General features: G+C 48.7%; 1 protein-coding gene and 1 pseudogene across 3 annotated transcripts in view; one reads left to right on the plus strand and one right to left on the minus strand.

The window, feature by feature from the left end:
- RNF220 (ring finger protein 220) overlaps positions 1-18,066 on the minus strand; it is a gene marked incomplete at its 5' end in the record, with an annotated part of 215,697 nt that overhangs the window by 68,775 nt on the left and 128,856 nt on the right. The gene's annotated exons all lie outside the window — the stretch shown is intronic.
- LOC308424907 (large ribosomal subunit protein uL14-like) lies at positions 6,625-17,326 on the plus strand (annotated as a pseudogene). The gene is made up of 3 exons: positions 6,625-6,682; positions 7,986-8,026; positions 16,833-17,326. The product of its transcript is annotated as a large ribosomal subunit protein uL14-like (transcript).

Here is an 18,066-nt window from a genome sequence, read left to right on the forward strand (position 1 = left end):
ACAGGGCCACTGGGCTGGAAGGGACCAAGGAGACAGGATGGAAGGGGATGGACAGGTCATCACATCATGGGTCCTGAAATTCCCCAAGATGGTGTAGGGAAATGGGACAGACAGGCTGACACCCAAACTGACACACACCAGGGACCTGCAAATGACTCTGACAGGAAATGGTGACAGTCTAGCAGGCCAGTAAGAACTGAAAGGGGAAGAAACTTTCTTCTTTATCTGAGGTTGAGTCCTTTCCGCCTGGAAGTACTTAAGACAGAGGAGCTAGGACCTGGGGGGGGGGGTCTTAGTGGCTTGTGCCATAGAGGGCTACAGACATTAGAGTTTTGCAAGGAGTTAAAACTGAATTAAGTTGGGAATATAAATCTGGAAGCTGAGTCTATAGGAGAATGTTTGTGTGGGAGCTGACAGTATGGGGGAAGCTAGGAACAGCTATGTGGTGCTTCATCTGACACCCAGGATGCAGCCCTCTGCATATCTGTGAGAGATCATCAGGACAGTCCCCTCAGCCTTCCTAAACCGCCACTTTAATAGCTGCTGAGCCCCAGCCATTAAATTATTTTTTGTTGCTACTTCATAACGGCAAATTTGCTAGTTATGAACCATATTGTAAATATCTGTGCTTTCCAATGGTCTTAGGCAACACCTGCAAAAGGGTCATTTGATCCCCAAAGGGGTTGCAACTCACAGGTTGAGAACTGCTGGTCTAGGTCAAGATTAGCCTCCGAGAATGCCTGTGAATCCTTGTCTAGACTATTCTTAATGGTGGGCAGACTTGTTAACTGAGCAGAGGATTCTGGACTGTGTAAAGCGCAGCGGATACGCTAAGTACAAGGGCGCACATGTTCATTCAGTGCTGTTTGCTCTCAACTGTGAATGGAACTCTCAAACTTGAGCCACTTGACTTCCCGGCCACAGTGAACTATGTTAGCCAGGACTGTATGCCAAACGAACTTTTTCTCGCTTATGTTGCTTCTGCCAGGATATTTTACAGAAACACAACTAAAGCAGCAGACTGTTGTTTGGGAATGAAAAACCTGTAGGACGCTGGAGATTTGTGCTTGACCCATGACCCAGGGTTACTAGGCTGGGAAGCCGGGAACTGAGGTCCCAAGTGGGACTTGGGGACCAAGATTATTACAAGGTTAGAATGGCCAGCATGGCCTTGCCTTACAGAGTGGAGATGTCTAAGGCAACATTGTCAACCGCCTTGGCCACATGACTCTCAGTCTCAGACGCTTTATGAAGTCCTTGGCTATTGTCTGCATCAACACAGCAACTTGGCAAATGCCCAATTCCGTACCCTCCGGTCAGCTCCTGACAGCAGTCCCCACCTAAGCCTAGAGTAGTAAAGGCGAGATGGGTTGAACACAGAGGAAGAGGTGGGGAAGATCTGTGAGACTTTAGCCCCTCCGGTTTAACAAAGCTAGAGAGCCGACCCGCCCCATGGTCAGTACACCAACCGTCCAGTACGGCTGAAATAACAAGTCAGAGAATCAAAAACTGGCCATCTTTTCTTGTTTACTCAGCTTTTACCCCCCTTTTCCTTTGGACAATGCCCCGCTGAGCTGGGGATGTCCTGCTGGGCTGTTGCTGGGGCTCCCCTGCCAAGATGGAGCTCAGCTGTTCAGCTGTTTACAAGGCAAATCCATCCGGTTTACCAAGGCCCATAATTCCTGGCTCCACCCCAGGGGCTCCAGTTAGAGCCAGCCTAGTAGTACCCAGTCCTAGTTCAGAGTTACTGAAAGCTTAATCTGGAGTTGGGGGGGGGGGGTGGGATCTCATCTGCCAAAAGCCAGGGAAGATGAGGAGCTGGTGTAAGACCCATCCCTGTCTACTCTGCTGGTCAAGAACAGCTTGAATTCCAATTCCACGGCTTCAGTCTCCTCTCCATCAAGCAGTGAACTTGTAATAACAAAGATGGCAGCCTCCCTCCACGGCCTTCTTCCATGTAGCTAAGGTCTGGGAAGTAGTCTGCCTTCCCTACACTTCCTCAAAGCCACTGTAAAGATCAAAGGAAATGATGTACTCGGAAAACACGTGCACTGTTATTAAATGATATACAGTGATATACCTCAGTGAAACCATGCATGTCTAGGGGTGGTAAGCAAGCCCACACATAGACTGGTTGTTGGCCAGGATAAGGCCTCTGTCCCAGTCAACTTGGTAGCTCAAGGACTCAACATGGGGCACAATTATCTCATTTACTCAACAAATATTTCCCAAACTGGCAGGTTGCTGAGAGGGCAGGTAATCAAAACACAGTGACAGCCATGGTCCCACCAGAGGCCCTGCAAGCATAAGGCAGGCACCTTCACCTGGCCCAGGGAAGGGAAGCCTTGCCAAATGGTGACTTCCAAGATACAGCAGACAGCTGTGTTTATATAGTGTAGGAAGAACACACAGAATCCCAGACTTGTAGAACCCCTAAGGCAGGCAGAGCTGGTTGCTCCCTTTGTCCTGTCCTCACTGCAAGGAAGGCCAAGGAAGGCCCTGGGATCTTGAGCACCAGGGCTAGAGAGTTTATTAAGGAATCCTGGTGAAGTCCCAGGAGGATTCTTTCTTAGCAACTGTGTCCTTTCTTTTCATCCTTTCTCCCTAGCCCCCACCTCCTTCTTTGAGACAGGGTGTAACATACCCCAGGGTGGCCTGGAACTGCTGACCTTCCTCCCTTTCCACTTCCATAGTGAACTGCAGGTGTGTGCTACCTCATCTGTTTTGACATAGTGTTGGGAATCAACACCATGTGTACCAAGTAAGCTTTCTACTGAGCTAAGTCAATCTCCTCCCACCCCCTTCTCTCCTCCATTACCCCCCACCTTTGTTTCAGCTGGCTTTGAACTCATGATCCTCCTGCCTCAGCCTCTTGGGTATATGATTATAGGTGTATGCCACCTGAATCTTCCTAAACAAGAACACGGATGGGTGTGTTGTGCTTGTGGGCTGCAAGACACATATCTCAAGTGTACTCAACAAAAGGAAGCTGGGGAGTTGGCAGGGCTCAGCCAAGTAAAGTGAAGCTGGGCAAAGGAAGTTCTAGGCAGGTGTGGGACCTGGTGCAGGATGGAAAGTCTAGCGGAAGGCCTGCAGGAGGAGAGCGCATGCCTCAGCTCTTCACATTCACAGAGAAAGGGACTGAGCAGAGAGCAACTCAGAGATAAAGAGGTGATTCAACAGAGGGAGCAAGGGTTCCAGGAGGAAGGGCTTATGAGGCCCAGTTCTGCCTTAAGTGGAAAACATCCTCACAGAATCTATGAACCATCACTCATATTGTTGCCTCTAAACTTTCTATCTGTACCTTTTGCTCCCCCGAGACTGTCAGGCACTGCTAATGGAGGACAATCCTGTGGCTCCAATTATCTGAGATGAACTCTTCTGGCCTCCTCCCAAGACTTGCTTCTGATCCTGGATCACAAGATTTCCAAAATGCCCAACCTTTAGTCTCCTTCAGTGGGTTCTGGTCACTCCTTTGTCCTGACCTGGTGTCTCCACAGACTGGACTCCAAGCAGTTGCTAGGCTTAGGCACCTCCTCTGTTGTCCTGATTCTGCCTGTCACCTCCTTTCTTTCTTTCTTTTTTTATTTCTTTCTTTCTTCCCACCCTCTCTTCTTCTACTTCTTCCTTCTTCTCCTCCTCCCTCCTCCTCCTCTCTGTCTCTCTCTAATTTATTTATTTATTTTTTTTATGTACATTGGTGTTTGGCCTGCATATGTGTCTGTAAAGGTGTCAGATCCCCTGGAGCTAGAGTTACAGACAGTTGTGAGCTGCCATGTAGTTGCTGGGAATTGAACACAGATCCTCTGGAAGAGCAGCCAATGAATGCTCTTAACCCTTGAGCCATCCCTCTAGCCCCCACCTCTCTTTTCTTGTCACAGGACTCCACTTACAGGACCTAGGCAAATCTGACCATACAGCTCGCCTCTTTCCAAGCCTTCAAGAGCTTCCACAGATCTCCAGATGAGGAAGATGAAGTCTGAACTCCTTGTACCTGACTGGTGGGGTTGTGAGGAGTAAGATAGAGAATGCACACACAGGAAGCACCTGGACTGTGGGCTGGGGCATTTAGGCTTTCAATGAACACCACTCACCACTAAATGTTATAATATGATTTACAACATGTTGCCATTATACTGTAAACTGGCCCCTCATGTGCTGCAGTGCATGTCTTTCTCTTCAGGCACTTTTCATGCTGTTTCGTCCCTGCTTTCTCCTCTGAGGGCCTGGCATGTCCCTGTCCATCCTGCCCAACCTGGTTTCCGCTGGTAGGACCCTTACCACCGCCATCTGATCTCTCCTCTGGAGCATTTCTCCCCAGGAGAGCACCAGAGAAGAGTCCAGAGAGAGGTAACGTTCTTTGACTGAAAAGACACTCAGTGTTGTGGAGAAGGAGGGGGATCCTTACAGGAAGCAGCTGATACAGAAGCGGGGAGACGACCATGGGGCACAGACACCAGGAGGGTTGAGAAGGTGCAGGGTCAGAGATCCAGCTGGAAGAACAGCTGGTTTTGCTGTGGTAGAGGACCACGGCTTAGGAGGAGGAGAAAAGGGACTAGAAAGGGGTGTTGCAACAAGCCAGGGATAGATTAAAAAAATGCAAGTCTCATTAATAAGCATTGTCGTCATCATCATCATTTGACACTGTGTCTCATATGTCACAAGCTATCTAAAGATGACTTTGAAGTCTGCTACTCTCCCCCCACCTCCCCAGTGCTAGGATCACAGGTACATACCACCATGCTTGGTCTGTACAGGGCTGAGGACAGGACCCAGGGCTCAGCACATGCTAGGTAAGCACTCTACCAACCGACTTACAATCCCAGCTCCAACACGTACTCTGAGCATCTACTTTAGGCTGACAATTTGGCTGTGAAGAGGGGGCACACCTAGGTAGTGAGAAGTTAGAAAACAGCAATTATAGTACAGAATGGTAGGCACTGTAGAGGGGTGGCACCAAGGCATGGGCTTCTAGAACAATCTCTCCCTGCTGAATTTCAAGGGAGCACCCACGAGTACTTCCTGAGCACCTACTCTGTGCCAGGCACACTGCCAGCTGCTGAGGATGCCCAGTGCAAAAGTGACCAAGATGATTTCTGCCACCTAGTGGGAGGAGACAGCTCTGTTTAAAAATGCCACAAAGGCAGTCAAATGTCACATGTCCCCAGACTGCCTCCTCCTCCATTTAATGTGATAGGAGTCATTATCATCTAATTCCTCAAGCTAGAAGCCTGGATATTATCTACGACGCCAAGATTTATGCTTTAGACAAACCATAAAACATCCGGTGGAGGATGGATTAGAGGGAGAGGAGACTGGAGTCAGGAAGACCAGCTGGAGGCCTGGGCAGTAATTTGGTGTGGTGTACAGCAGTGGCTTGGATTAGGTAGGAGTCCTGGAGTACAGAGAGGTGGGCAGACCTGATTGCCGAAGAAAGGCCGATTGCACACGGGGATGGGGGAAGAAAGAGTTGAAAATAATTCTAGGCTTCTGTTTGGGTGCCTGCGACTGTGGTACAGTTGAAAGCAGTGAAAACCGAAGAGTGCAGTATGTGAGTGTGTGTGCCTGTGTCTGTGCTCTGGTGTATATATGTGTGTGATTGTATGTGTGCATGTGGTATTTGTATACCTCTGTGTGTGTGCCTTTGTGTGTATAGGTAGGTGTATGTGTATATGTGTGTGTATGTGAATGTGTATGTGGTATGTGTATGTGTGTGTATGTCAATGTGTATGTGGTATGTGTATATGTGTGTATGTGTGTATATGTGTCTGTATATGTGCCTGTGTGCCTGTGTGTGTGTGTGTGTGTGTGTGTGTGTGTGTGTGTGTGTGTGTGTGTAGACCAGGCTTTGATGCTAGCTGTCTTCCTCAGTTATTCTCTTTCTATTTATTGTTCTAAGGGTGAAACTTAAACATTCTCACTATACTTATTTACCGGGGTATCTGTAGATATGTGTGTACATACCATGGTGTATGTGTGAAGGTCATTCGATAACTTCTGAGGTACAGGCCTCCTCTCCTTCCACCATGTGGTACTGGGGATCAAACTCAGGCAATAGAGCTTGGCAGCAAGCGCCTGGATCATCTGGCTACAGGGCTTCTAAAGATCTACCTGTCTCTTCTGCCCCAGCTCTGGGGCTACAGATGTGAGCACATAACATCGAGGACCCACGCTCAGGTCTTTAGGCTCATGCAGGAACTTTAATGACTGAGCCATCACTCTAACCCAAGTGCTATATTCTATGAACAGAGTCTTGGACATCTCTGTGGGGAGATGTCAGGACGCTGATCTGGTTGACACTAAGACCAGAAATCACTGGCATATTGGAGTATCAGTTATACAAGAAATGAGGTCACCCAGGGTCAGTGTGTGCAGAGCAAAAATGTGGAGCAAAACCACTCTTCATCCATCGAATTTACCAAGTACCTACTATGTTTCAGCTCCTATTCCGGATGCTGCAAATTTCAGTGAGCACACAATGTGACTTACTGCTGAAGGTAAGATGACAGGGACATTTTCAAACAGGGACAAGGACAAAGAAAAGAGTAATGCTGAGCATGAAGGTTGGATGCTGTGGAAAAGACAATTAGAGTAGTCACGAGGGGTGACTGAGCCTAAGTTAGCATGCCCAAAGCTCCCGTGTATTCAAGGAGCAGAAAGGTGAACCCGGTGGACAAGACGTGTAGGACAGAAGCAGAAATGGGCAGAGGCTCAGGAAAGGCAAGAGACCAGACCAGCTGGGACTGTGGACCCAGGCAAGGACACTGGACCTTACACTATGATTAAACGAAGGGCTAGAAAATCTAGATCAGAATTGTTGAAGAATTTATTTCATGTCGTAAGGGAGTACTGGATTGCTGTGAAGATCACAGAGTATAGGACAGGCAGGAAAGGAAGAAGGAAGACCATCTCAGGGAGGAATGCAGCCAACATTGCCTTCTGAGCAGGGAAGGTGGTGAGAAGTCTGAACACTTTTCCCATTTGCTGACAAATCTGCTCAGTGAGGTAAAAAGAGGCAGCCAGACGCAGAGGTGAGTTAGAAAGGAGACTTCGGCTTTGGTTTCTGTTCCGTTTAATCACGTGGGACAAGAACATTGCCTGACCACTCTGTCCTTCACTTCCATTAAGGCGGCTAATATATATGGAGTACCTCCTGTGTGTAGGCCTCCTCTGGCTGCTAAGCGGTCAGGGATGAAAGTGACAGAGAGCTTCAATTCTAGTAGGGGAGAAAACAAGAACATTTTTCTTCTTTTTTGGTACTGAGAAAAAAAAAAAAAAAAAAACCCAGGGTGTTGTATATACTAGGCCAACATGTTACCACTGAGCTTATACCCCATTCTGAAAACAAGCAATTTTAATAAATGATGAATGTTATGAAAATATTCTATCAGATGACAAGGCAAGTGATTATTACTGGGCTATTTTAAAAAGCCTCTGGACAGGAGCACTTGTGGTGTTATGATAGGGACCAGGCCCTTTCTAGATCTGACTCTTCAATTTTGCAAGATGTCCACTAAGAAAGAGCAGTAACAATCGGTACCTCAGTTTTATTCTGTTTTTCCTCAGGACCCCAAATCATCCCAAACTCCAGAAAACTTGAGCACTTCCTTTTTTTTCCTGCTGGACAGCCCCCAGGGACACCCCTTTTCCAAGAATGAGTCTCCAAAGCCCTTCACAAAAAAAAAAAAAAAAAAAAAAAAAAACCAAAAAACCAAAAAAAAAAAAAAAACAAAAAACAAAAAAATTACCCCGAGGATCCAGGTCTTCCACAAGTTCTCAGCATCTACATTGCACACCAGAGGCAACCCCAGAAGTTTGGTCCATCCTGGGCTTGCCACCAAGTTAAAACTATGCACTTCCCTGAGGGCCCAGTGTAGACACAAGGCAGCTAAGGCCCATAGAAGGAATGGCTTAGCCAGGCACACCCTTCCGTCTCCTCTCTTCTTCCCATGGCCACCTCCTCCCCTTTTCTCTTTTCCTCTCAGTATCTCCAGAACCTTCCCAGCAGCTGCTGTCTCAGCAGGAGGTGAGAAGAGCCTGGGCCCTGCCAGGTGGGGTCCAGGCTATAGAGGACCTAAGTCAGCAAGGTTCGCCTTCGGGCCCCACCCCAGCAGGCAGTGCCTCTGGCAGCAAAGTCATGGCCCTGATTCCTCTGTCTCCACGTTTAAGAACATCTCTAACTGCTCCTTGGATAGCTCAATTAGTAAAGTGAATATATTATATAAAGTCTAAAAGATTAAACTATCATCGTCAGCCCATAATTTCATGAAGAAGTCAGGGGACCGTATCCCTCTTATTAACTCTATAACAAATGTGATGAAAATCTTCAAATAGAATGTTAATGCAATGTTACGTGTAATTTTCCCAGGCGATTTTCTGCTGAAATATTTCTTTATTAATAGTAATTGAGGGTATAAATTATGAATGAGGCGATTTTCTCCTTTCAGTAGGAAAGACGTACTAATGGCAATAATTCTTTATAATAATTTTTGGGGATCGTGGGGCGGGGAGACAGGCTAGTCTAAAAACAGACAAAAGCCCCTTTCCAGAGACTCCCTTGGGGAGCTGAGGCCTTTACCTTACCACAGCCAACCTCCCTCTAGGTCTGCATGCCTCAGACGGCCCACAGACTCCGTCTTTGTTCCCCATCAATTTTCCTAAGGTCCCAAGGCCTGTTTGGAAAGCTGGAAGGAAGTTTTGCCCCTAGTTCATCATCTAAGTTCCGAAGCCAACTTTTCTACCCAGAAACACCGCTGCTGGCAATACCCGAGCCAGGCTTCTCTGCCCAGCTGGTGGAAACCTCAACTATCTCTGTGCCACTCTAGAATACTCAAGTAGGTTCGGCCCTCAGAACTCTTCCCCTCTACCCTTCCCAGCCCATAGATGAAGCAGGGGAGGGGGGAGGCTGAGTTATTCTGAGCTGTCCCATGTGTCTGCGGGAGCTGGGCCTCAGTCCAGTGGTCTTCTGGAGCACCTCCAAGCCTCTCCTCAGCAAGCGCTGCTGTCCTACCTCTCACAGCTCCATCCCCGGTGCCCCGGCCCCACCATCCTCCCCGCCAGTCACACTGATCCAAAGGCTGGGACAAGCAGGCGTCATGAGCACTTTGCTCACGGTTCTGGCAGGAACTGCATGAGTACAGCTCGGAAATCCTGTATTTCTCCAGAATCCTTCTTTGTGCACAGATATTCCACTTGGCATTTGTCCGTTTATCTGTTTAGCACATAATAAACCATCTGCCACATGCCAAACACTGCACTAGGCACCGGGTTACAAAGACAAAATTCTCCAGCAAGACAAATCATATTGACTCAATGCTCTGTGTGTGCGCAAGCGTGAGCACACATATGTACATGCATGCAGAGGTCAATGTTGGATGTCTTCGCCACCCCTCTCCACTCACTATACTATCATCATCACTGTCATTATTGAGACGGGGTATCACTATGGAGTTCCGGCTGGCCTGGGACTCATTATGTAGTCTGTGCCAACTTCCAACTCAAGAGATTCACGTCTCTGAAGCCTTTCCCCAGGGACAGGATGTTAGGTGTGCGCAAAACCTGGCTGTTAATCCATTTATTTATGGCACATGTGTGGAGGTCAGGGGAAAACTTGAAAGAGTTGGTTCTTTCTGCCATTCGAGTCCTGTAGATATAACTCAGGTTGTCAGGTTTCGTGGCAAGTGTAAAAGTTCAGCAGTTCTTCCAACTCCAATGATCCAAGAATTGAGACTCAGACTCAAAACATATTTACAAATACCTTGGCCATATAGCTAGGCTCTTCTCCAACTAGATCAGAACTTAAAATAACCCACTTATTTCAGTCTACACTCTGCCATGTGGCTGGTTATCTGTGCTCAAGTACCATGTGCCTGTCTTATCACATCTTCCTGGGACAATCTCTCTCATGGCACTATCCCAGAATCCGTTCTGCCTCCCAGGCACCCCACCTCCTGTTTCCTGCCTAAGCTATAGGCCATCAAACTTATTACTGACAGGAGCCACATTCATACAGGCAAAAGATATTTTCTCTACAGGCAAGTGTCTTTACTAACTGAGCTGTCTTGCTGGTCTGGCCAGGGTGGTTTTGTATGGCAACCTCTGGGCTCCTCTGGGGCTCACCATCTGTTCACTGCCTGTTTCTTGGCACGATCTCAAGAAGGGCTATGGTAAAGGCCTTAATAGCCTTCATGGTACTGGGCACTTTCCTTGTTATCCTCAGGGTCTCTAGGTCTGTCCCTGCTGTGAGTGACCAGCCTTTCCTAGAGTAAGAGAAAGGTCCTTCAGTTCCAAGATTGGCTGAGGCTATACTGCATACTCTGGCCTACGCCCTAGGCTCTCACACAGCTGGAAACTCATCCGGAACCTTTTCTCACCCTCTCACTAGGCCCTGAGAAGTATATCACGGGGTCAGTGAAATCTGCAAGTCTCCATTTGCTCAAAATAACCCTTGTCTAAGCTTTTGTTTAGCCTTTTCCTGATTCCCAATCAAAAACATCCCACCTCCTGCACCCTGCGAAAGGCCTGGGACCCACCTACTCCATCCATTCCAGGAGCCAGGATTTCAGGAAAGAAGCCTGGATGATGTCCAAGAATAACTCAGCCAGTTTCTCTCTGCCCTTAGCCACCTTTGGCTTTTCCTTCTCTTTAGACACAAGACCTTTAGGGAGAATGTTCTGGGAGGCCTTGGCTGGAGCCAGGCCTGGGCCTGTGTCGCTAGGCTGACTACATTTCTGAAAACAAAGAACAAGATAGAAAACACTTATAGATGACCTATGAATGACCATAGTGACCTTTAGACCAGAGGTCACTGGGGTGAGCTCCAAGGGCATTTCTGTGTCTCCCTTAGCTGGGACGAGCTTTCACAAGTCTTGTCTTTCTCCCTCAGGGAAGTCTATACATTAACAACTGCCTTCCAGATGAGGGCAATGTCTAGGCTTTTGCATTGGATCCCTTGTGTGTAACAGCTGCCCATGGTTCCCCAGCTTGTTTTAGATCCAGATGGCTTGTCTGGAGAAATCCAAACCTAGACTCCCATCCTCAATACCCGGCCATTTCTAGAGAAATAAGGAATCTGATGGATTCTGACGGTTGGTTAGGATGACTCCCAATTGCTGTCTTCTGGAGTTTTCTATGCCCTGCAGCCTTAGAGCAGGAGGCTTGGCTTGAGAGGAACTGAGCTCCACTACACTTAGTCTGGCTCCCCTGGGTACAAGCCTCCAACCTCGGTCACTTCCCTTGTTGAGCCAACAGCTCGATCTTGATCTCTTGAACTGGAAGGTCGACTCCAGCGGGGCCTTCACCAAAAGCCAATGCTAATCTGGTTAGGGCCTGGCTGGGCCCTGAGCTCCCTCTGTAGGACCAAGTGCAAGTGAAAAAATGCCAATTACTAGATGACAAAAAGGGTCCCTGCCCCTGGGGAAGGGCAAGCTACAGGGAGGGAAGGGAGGGGCGAAGTAACTGAACACCTTGCCGGAAATAGCCCCTATCAGTCCACTTAGAGAGCCATCAGCCCGGCAGATTTATGGGCAGCGTGTGCCCCTCTGATAGATCGGACTATTTAAAGGCGGCTGAAGCCTCCATTTATATCAATGTGAGCAGAGAGGGAGGGCGAGAGGCTTTGAGGAGGGGGATGAAAAGCCATACTGGGGGCCAGCTCCAGGTGGAATGGCGGCTAGCATATTGGCCTTGGAGAAGAGATAAGGCTGCTGGCCAGAAGGATGGGGCTATGGGGTGACAACAGTGCCCTGGTCCAAGCCTACTGGTATCTAGGGAAGCCAGAACATTCTAGCAGCCCAGTTCTTCCAGCAGCACCTCTCTGAGCCTCACCCCAGTCTCTCTGCAAGCCCTCCAGTGAAGATGGGCAGTTCCTGCTAACGCCAAGTGCAACAGTTCATTGGATTTCTAGCAGGGGGTCGGGGAGGGGGACCTCCACCTCCCCAGCTGCGGGGCATGCTTGCCCTCTACACAACCTCCCCCTTGCCTAAGCTGAGGGAGAAGGAAGGGGTAATTGTGTTAGGCTGGGGGCATTAGCAGCTGAGGAATGGGCCTGCTTGCCTCCTGCCTGCTCATCCCCAGCCTATACTTCCTGGGGGCAGATTAAGCAGTTCCTATTGCTCTCCCTAGCTCTGCCTAGGCCCTCCTTCTTAACTCTATTACCCCCTAGGTAGATGCTTGCCCCACCAGTGGTGGTCCCTCTGATAATTCACCTCCCAGGAAACTCTGCCTTTCTGACCTCTCCCTGCTTCTTCCTCATTCCCTTCTGACCAACCTCAGGCTTCCTTGGCTTTCCCCCCAGCGCTTCTATGTCTACACCAACTTGCTTTATTCTCTTGGTTCCGTGGGAAACTACTATTTAGCAACAGTCCTAGGCCCTGGACCAGCATGCACCATTAGCTTTGTGGTTCCAGGCTGATAGTGTCCACTCAGTCACACACTCACAGATGACATTATAGGGACGGAGCCTTACACTAGTGCTGGGGTCACAGAGTCGGTTCCCCAAAGTCCTTGTGCTATAGGAACTTAGATCCGAAAGGGTGGAAAAACACAAGACTGTTGTCCTTCCTTCTGTCTCCCTTTCCTCCCTTCCTTCTCTCTCAAATAAATGTTAGCCATTTTAAGATTACATTAGTTTATTTATTGTGGGTGAAGGTATGGAAGGTATGCACACGTGTGTGTCACAGCACATGTGTGGAAGGCCACCTGAGGGAGTCAGCTCCCTCCTTCCACCATGTGGGTCTTGGGAAATAGTTTAGGTCTTCAGGCTTAAATGGTGAGTGCTTCCACCTAATAAGTCACCTCAACAAGCCTTCTTGGGTATCTGTGTCTCACTCTGTAGCTCAGGATGGCTTTGAATTCACAGCAATCCTACTGCCTCAGCTTCCCAAGTGTGCACAGTTACAGAACTACAGGTATGAACCACCACACCTAGCTCAGAATGGTGTTTTCTAAGTCCACAAGTGGGGTGCAGGACAGAGGCAGAAAAACATCAAAGTTCTCAACGTTGGCTGCAGAATGATTTCAAAATGCTGCTGCAAAGGCCACACGGAGAGCTGCTGGACCAGAGATCCAGACACCGTGTTTCTTGACAAGTCGGTCTTCGTTACTCTTTTGTTGTTATGAAGAGACACCATGACTAAGGAAGCTTATTTAAAAAAGAAATTAATTGGGGACTTGCTTACAGTGTCAGAGGGCGGGGACATGACCATCATGGCCGGGAGCATGGCAGCAGGCAGGCATTGGAGTGTAGAGCTGGGAGCTGTGGGACTTGGGGTCAGTCAGGGTAGGGGAACAGGCCTGGAGCAAGAGTAGGATTGAGCTATGTCCAAACCCTGAAATCTAGTCCTGAGATCTGCAGGGTTGGGGTCACTATCTCTCCGATACTGACACTCTTGGTTCTGTCCCCCTACCTCTGCCACACCAGACAAGGTCACAGGGCCTCGTAGTCAGGTTACATGTCCTGTCCCCTTGTAGGTCACATCCAGCAGCACTTGGGATTCCTCCTTACACTAATGAGGCATCCCCAGTATCCTGGCCCTGGCCAATAAGGGACACCCACCCCAAAGCTGTTACTCGCCCCACCAAAGGTTTAAATAGCCTTTGTTCCTCCCATTAAAATGAGTTGTTTCACAGGGTCACCGCTGCCTGAGGCACCTCATCACCACCCCTTTCATTCCCCAACCGGAGCCTGAACAACACTGGAGTAACGGCTAAGACCTTACATCTTACTCAAAAGTTGAAGGTGGTGTGGTGTGTGTGTGTGTGTGTGTGTGTGTGTGTGTGTGTGTGTGAGAGAGAGAGAGAGAGAGAGAGAGACAGACAGACAGACAGACAGACATGGAAATTAGGCCTGGCATGGGCTTTTGAAATCTCAGTCTACCCTCAGTGACATACCTCCTCCAAGAAGGGCTCATGTCCTAATTCATCCCAAAACAGTTCCACAACTAGGGATTCAATATGTGAGCCCATGGGGGACCATTCTCATTCAAACCACCAGAGTCCAACCAGGAAAGTCCAATGAAGAGCTGAGATTGAAGCTCTCTGGGTGTGATGCCTAGCGCAACAGTCCAAGCAAAAGACAGCAGTGAGCAGAAAACAAAACAAAACACACACACACACACACACACACACACACACACAAACACACACACACACATACACACACACACAAAAACAGTACAAGGGAGCGGAGAGGACACTGAAAACACTCTCTTATTGCCTTTTACACTTAACCTTCTCTGCCCCACCCCCGTCCCCATCTGTCCCTTAGTCCCCACACTCTAGGAAGATTACTTCAATTATAACTCTGTGTAGTCTCTCCCACTGACATTTTTACTTTTTCCCCATGAAGCTCTAAGTTCTGAATCTGTGAGGCCCGACAGAGCTCCAAGAGACAAATGACTAATGAATGATGCTTGGAGGGATCCCTCGGACAACTGCGGATGCCGGAGACGCACAGGAGGGTTGAAGGGAAGACATAGATGATGCCAAGAGCACGGCTGGAAGAATGGATAGGGAGGGTGGGGGGAGGGTGGCCCAGTGGTCCGCTCCTATCAAGATTGGCTCTCACAGCCTTTGGAAGTAGGTCCCAAAAGTTCTAGTTTTCACACAGGGGAAACAGATTCAGAGAGGGCAAGATATGCCTAAGGCATCATCAAAGGGTTCGTGTGGGGGCTGAGGTTTGAAATCAGCGTTAAAGGTCCTAGCGTTATGTCTTCCTACAGGAAGGAAGGAAACAACATAGGCCCAGAGAATTTCAAGAATGAGGGGAGGAGTCGGTGGAGTGGAACACAGCAACCTCCCACTTCCTGTTCACCTGGTCCCACTTCCCTGGATGGCCTTGAAACAGGCACCATCAGGGCCAGGGGAGGAAAGGTCCTGCCTGGAGTCCTCACTGTGGGAAGCACTGTGTCATTTCAGACCCCTCCCCCTGCAGGGGCTTGATGGCTCAGTCTCTACTTGGCCCAGTAGGAGGCTCAGCTCTGGCAAGCCCCAACCAACCTTGTCTCTGAGGGCCTTGGGGCCTTGCCAGGGAAGAAGGATTAGCGAAGGAGTAGCTCCCCCCACCCACAACCCAGCTCTTCTGAATTAAACTGCCCTCAGCTCTCAAGAAGTGTTCAGCACATTCATTCCCAACATGGTACTTGATTCATGCTTCGGAGAATTGGAACACAATGTATCTTGGCTAGTTGGGTAGGTGCCTGTCATTCTGAGGCTCATTCCAATTGCTGCAAACATAAGGAGCAAGTGTGAGCCCAGGATGGATCCCCCAGGGTTCTCTCTGATGCCCTGGATGAGTGACCCCGCCAGGACAGCCATTACGTGAGAGGACAGAGAGGCATGTGTGACACAGAGCAGAGGCTGATTTACAGTGACTCCAGCTTTCCCAGCCACGATTTCCAAAGAGCCCCGTGGGACAGACAAGGACTTGGCCTGACTTCTTGGACTTCTTTGAGCTGAGGGTGTTCTGACCTCCCTGGGTACCCACATTTAGCCCCTGCAGGTGTCTGCTGAATCTGAAACCAACGTTGTGGCCGCGCCAAGGTGGCCAGGAGAGACTGAAGGCACTCTTATATCTTAGCTCAGGAAATGGCCTCATAAAAGTGACAGGGAGGCGCACCTATGGATGCTTGTTAAAGTTTTATTACTAATCACCTCCAACGTCAGGGAGGCAGAGGGAGGGGCTGGGGATGGAGCCATCAAGGCCTGGAAGCAGGTGACTGGAGCCTCAGCAGCAGAGACAGGAGCTGCCACTTGGTTTTCAGGAGGTACAGTTTTGTACAGGGCCCTGGACTCTGCATCACTCTGAGCCTATGCAGCCTTTCTGACTTCTCCCCTTACCATCTCTCACACAGACCACAGCAGTCTGTCTGTGCTGCTGTAACACGTCACTTAAGGCGAGCTACTTTAATTTAGGGGGGAAAGATGGCTGGATGTGGATGGCGGTGCAAGACTGCAATCCTAGCACTCCATAGGCAGAAGCAGACAGATCTCTGAGTTCCAGGTCAGCCAGGGTTACACAGTGAGTTCCCAGTCTTTTTTGTTTTTAAATTGATTTGGCTCACAATCCTGGTGGTTGGAAGGTCCAGGCAGCACAAAGCTTGCCCCCAGACTGTGTCATCACAACAGTGAAGAACTGAAAGCCCATGTGCAAATGGTGCCAATTCACTCTAGTGAAAAGTAAGTCCAGGAGACCCGCATCAATCCCTTCTGGTGGCACTGCCCTTCCCGCAGGCTCCAGATCTGTAAGGTCCTGTTACCTTTTCCTGTTGCCACACTGAAGACCAGCCTCATGCACACCCATCTCAGGGAGTCAAACAGCGCCACACCTCTGCACACCACCAATAACTCCCTGACACTGTCACAAATCTCAGTGGCCTCCATCATGGCTGAACTCTTCAAACTGCCCTTCAAATCCATGTCTTTTGCTCTAGAAATTCTCACATGCTTGTGGCATGTGTTATGTGGGTGTGCATATGTGCATGTGTGTGTGAGTGTCCCAGATGTGGTGTCCTGCTACATCACTCTCTGCCTTATTCCTTTGTCTCGGAGTCTGGCTCTGAACTTGGAACTCACTGTGCTTAGCTGGCTAGCTAGTATGTCCAGGAATTCCCCCAGCCCCAATCCCTCCATGTCCCCATTCTAGTGCTGGGGTTATGAGCTCACTGTGCCATACCCATTTTTATGTAGGCACTGAACTCAGGTCCTTAAGCTTGCCCAAGTGAGCATTTATGCCCACAGAGCCTTTCCCTAGCCTTACCACATTCTTTTCTTAAAAGACACACTCAAAGATCTTCAGGACCCTTTCTGACTCTTTCCGGACGCTCAAGATGTAGAAGCGAGGACGTGGTGAGTCCTCCGGAGCGAAATTCCAGATTTCCCTGGGTCTTCCGGTAGGAGCAGTAATCAACTGTGCTGACAACACAGGAGCCAAAAACTTGTACATCATCTCTGTAAAGGGAATCAAGGGACGCCTGAACAGACTTCCTGCTGCTGGTATGGGTGACATGGTGATGGCCACAGTTAAGAAAGGCAAACCAGAGCTAAGGAAAAAGGTTCATCCGGCAGTGGTAATTAGACAACGAAAGTCATATAGAAGAAAAGATGGGGTGTTTATTTTGAAGATAATGCGGGGGTCATAGTAAACAATAAAGGCGAGATGAAAGGTTCTGCTATCACGGGTCCAGTTGCAAAGGAGTGTGCAGACTTGTGGCCCAGGATTGCATCCAATGCTGGAAGCATTGCATGATTCTCCAGTGAATTTGTAAAATATATTCATTAAAAAGTCTTTGCTCTGAGAACTGGTCTTAACACCTTTACCAATTCAGCTTTGCAGAAGGAAGCTTCTAAATTTCAGCTTTTGCAAAACATCACTTTCCGGATTAAGGTTTATCTTAAAGGGCTGTCCAAATGGATAGCTATAATGATCATTACTTATTCTAGAGGACAAGGTTTGTATCTCAGTGCCCACAGATCTTCAGGACCATGGCCGTACTTCTCAGGCTGGTTAGCTCAGTGTTTTATCACACGGGTTTACCATAATGTACTTCCTGGTGTCTGTGTGTTATAGAGCATAAACTTTAGGTCAGGACTCACGCCTTAGTCATTTCCCATGAGGAGCTGGGCATCGCTGTTTGCTGAACAAAAGCTAATGAAGAAGTATGATGGTGACATTCACACGGTTAGAGTTACTCAAAGGCAGGGATGACATGTGACCCAGTGCTTGCACAGTTCCTAACAGGTAACTAGGGCTTGGTGACCATTGGTTGAGCAAATGAATGAGACAGTTGAGCCTAAACTCATTCTGAAACTTGAAGACATCATCATGGTTCTGCTTACGTTTCCTGCCAACATCGTTTCTCTTAACCATGTAGCCACAACTACATCTGTCCTCCAGGAGCCTCGCTGATGAAACAAGGAACACTTTGAAATTGTTGAGTAACCTTGGGGCTGTATTCCTTGTTTGGAACCTGTACCTGTTCCTCTGGCCATATCTACTACTGGAATTTGAGAGATGGGAAGAATCCCCATACATTCAATCAGCCCCAACCAAACCTCAGGGATGAGCAA

The sequence above is a fragment of the Micromys minutus genome, assembly GCF_963924665.1.
Source record: "Micromys minutus genome assembly, chromosome: 9".
Classification (NCBI taxonomy): domain Eukaryota; kingdom Metazoa; phylum Chordata; class Mammalia; order Rodentia; family Muridae; genus Micromys; species Micromys minutus.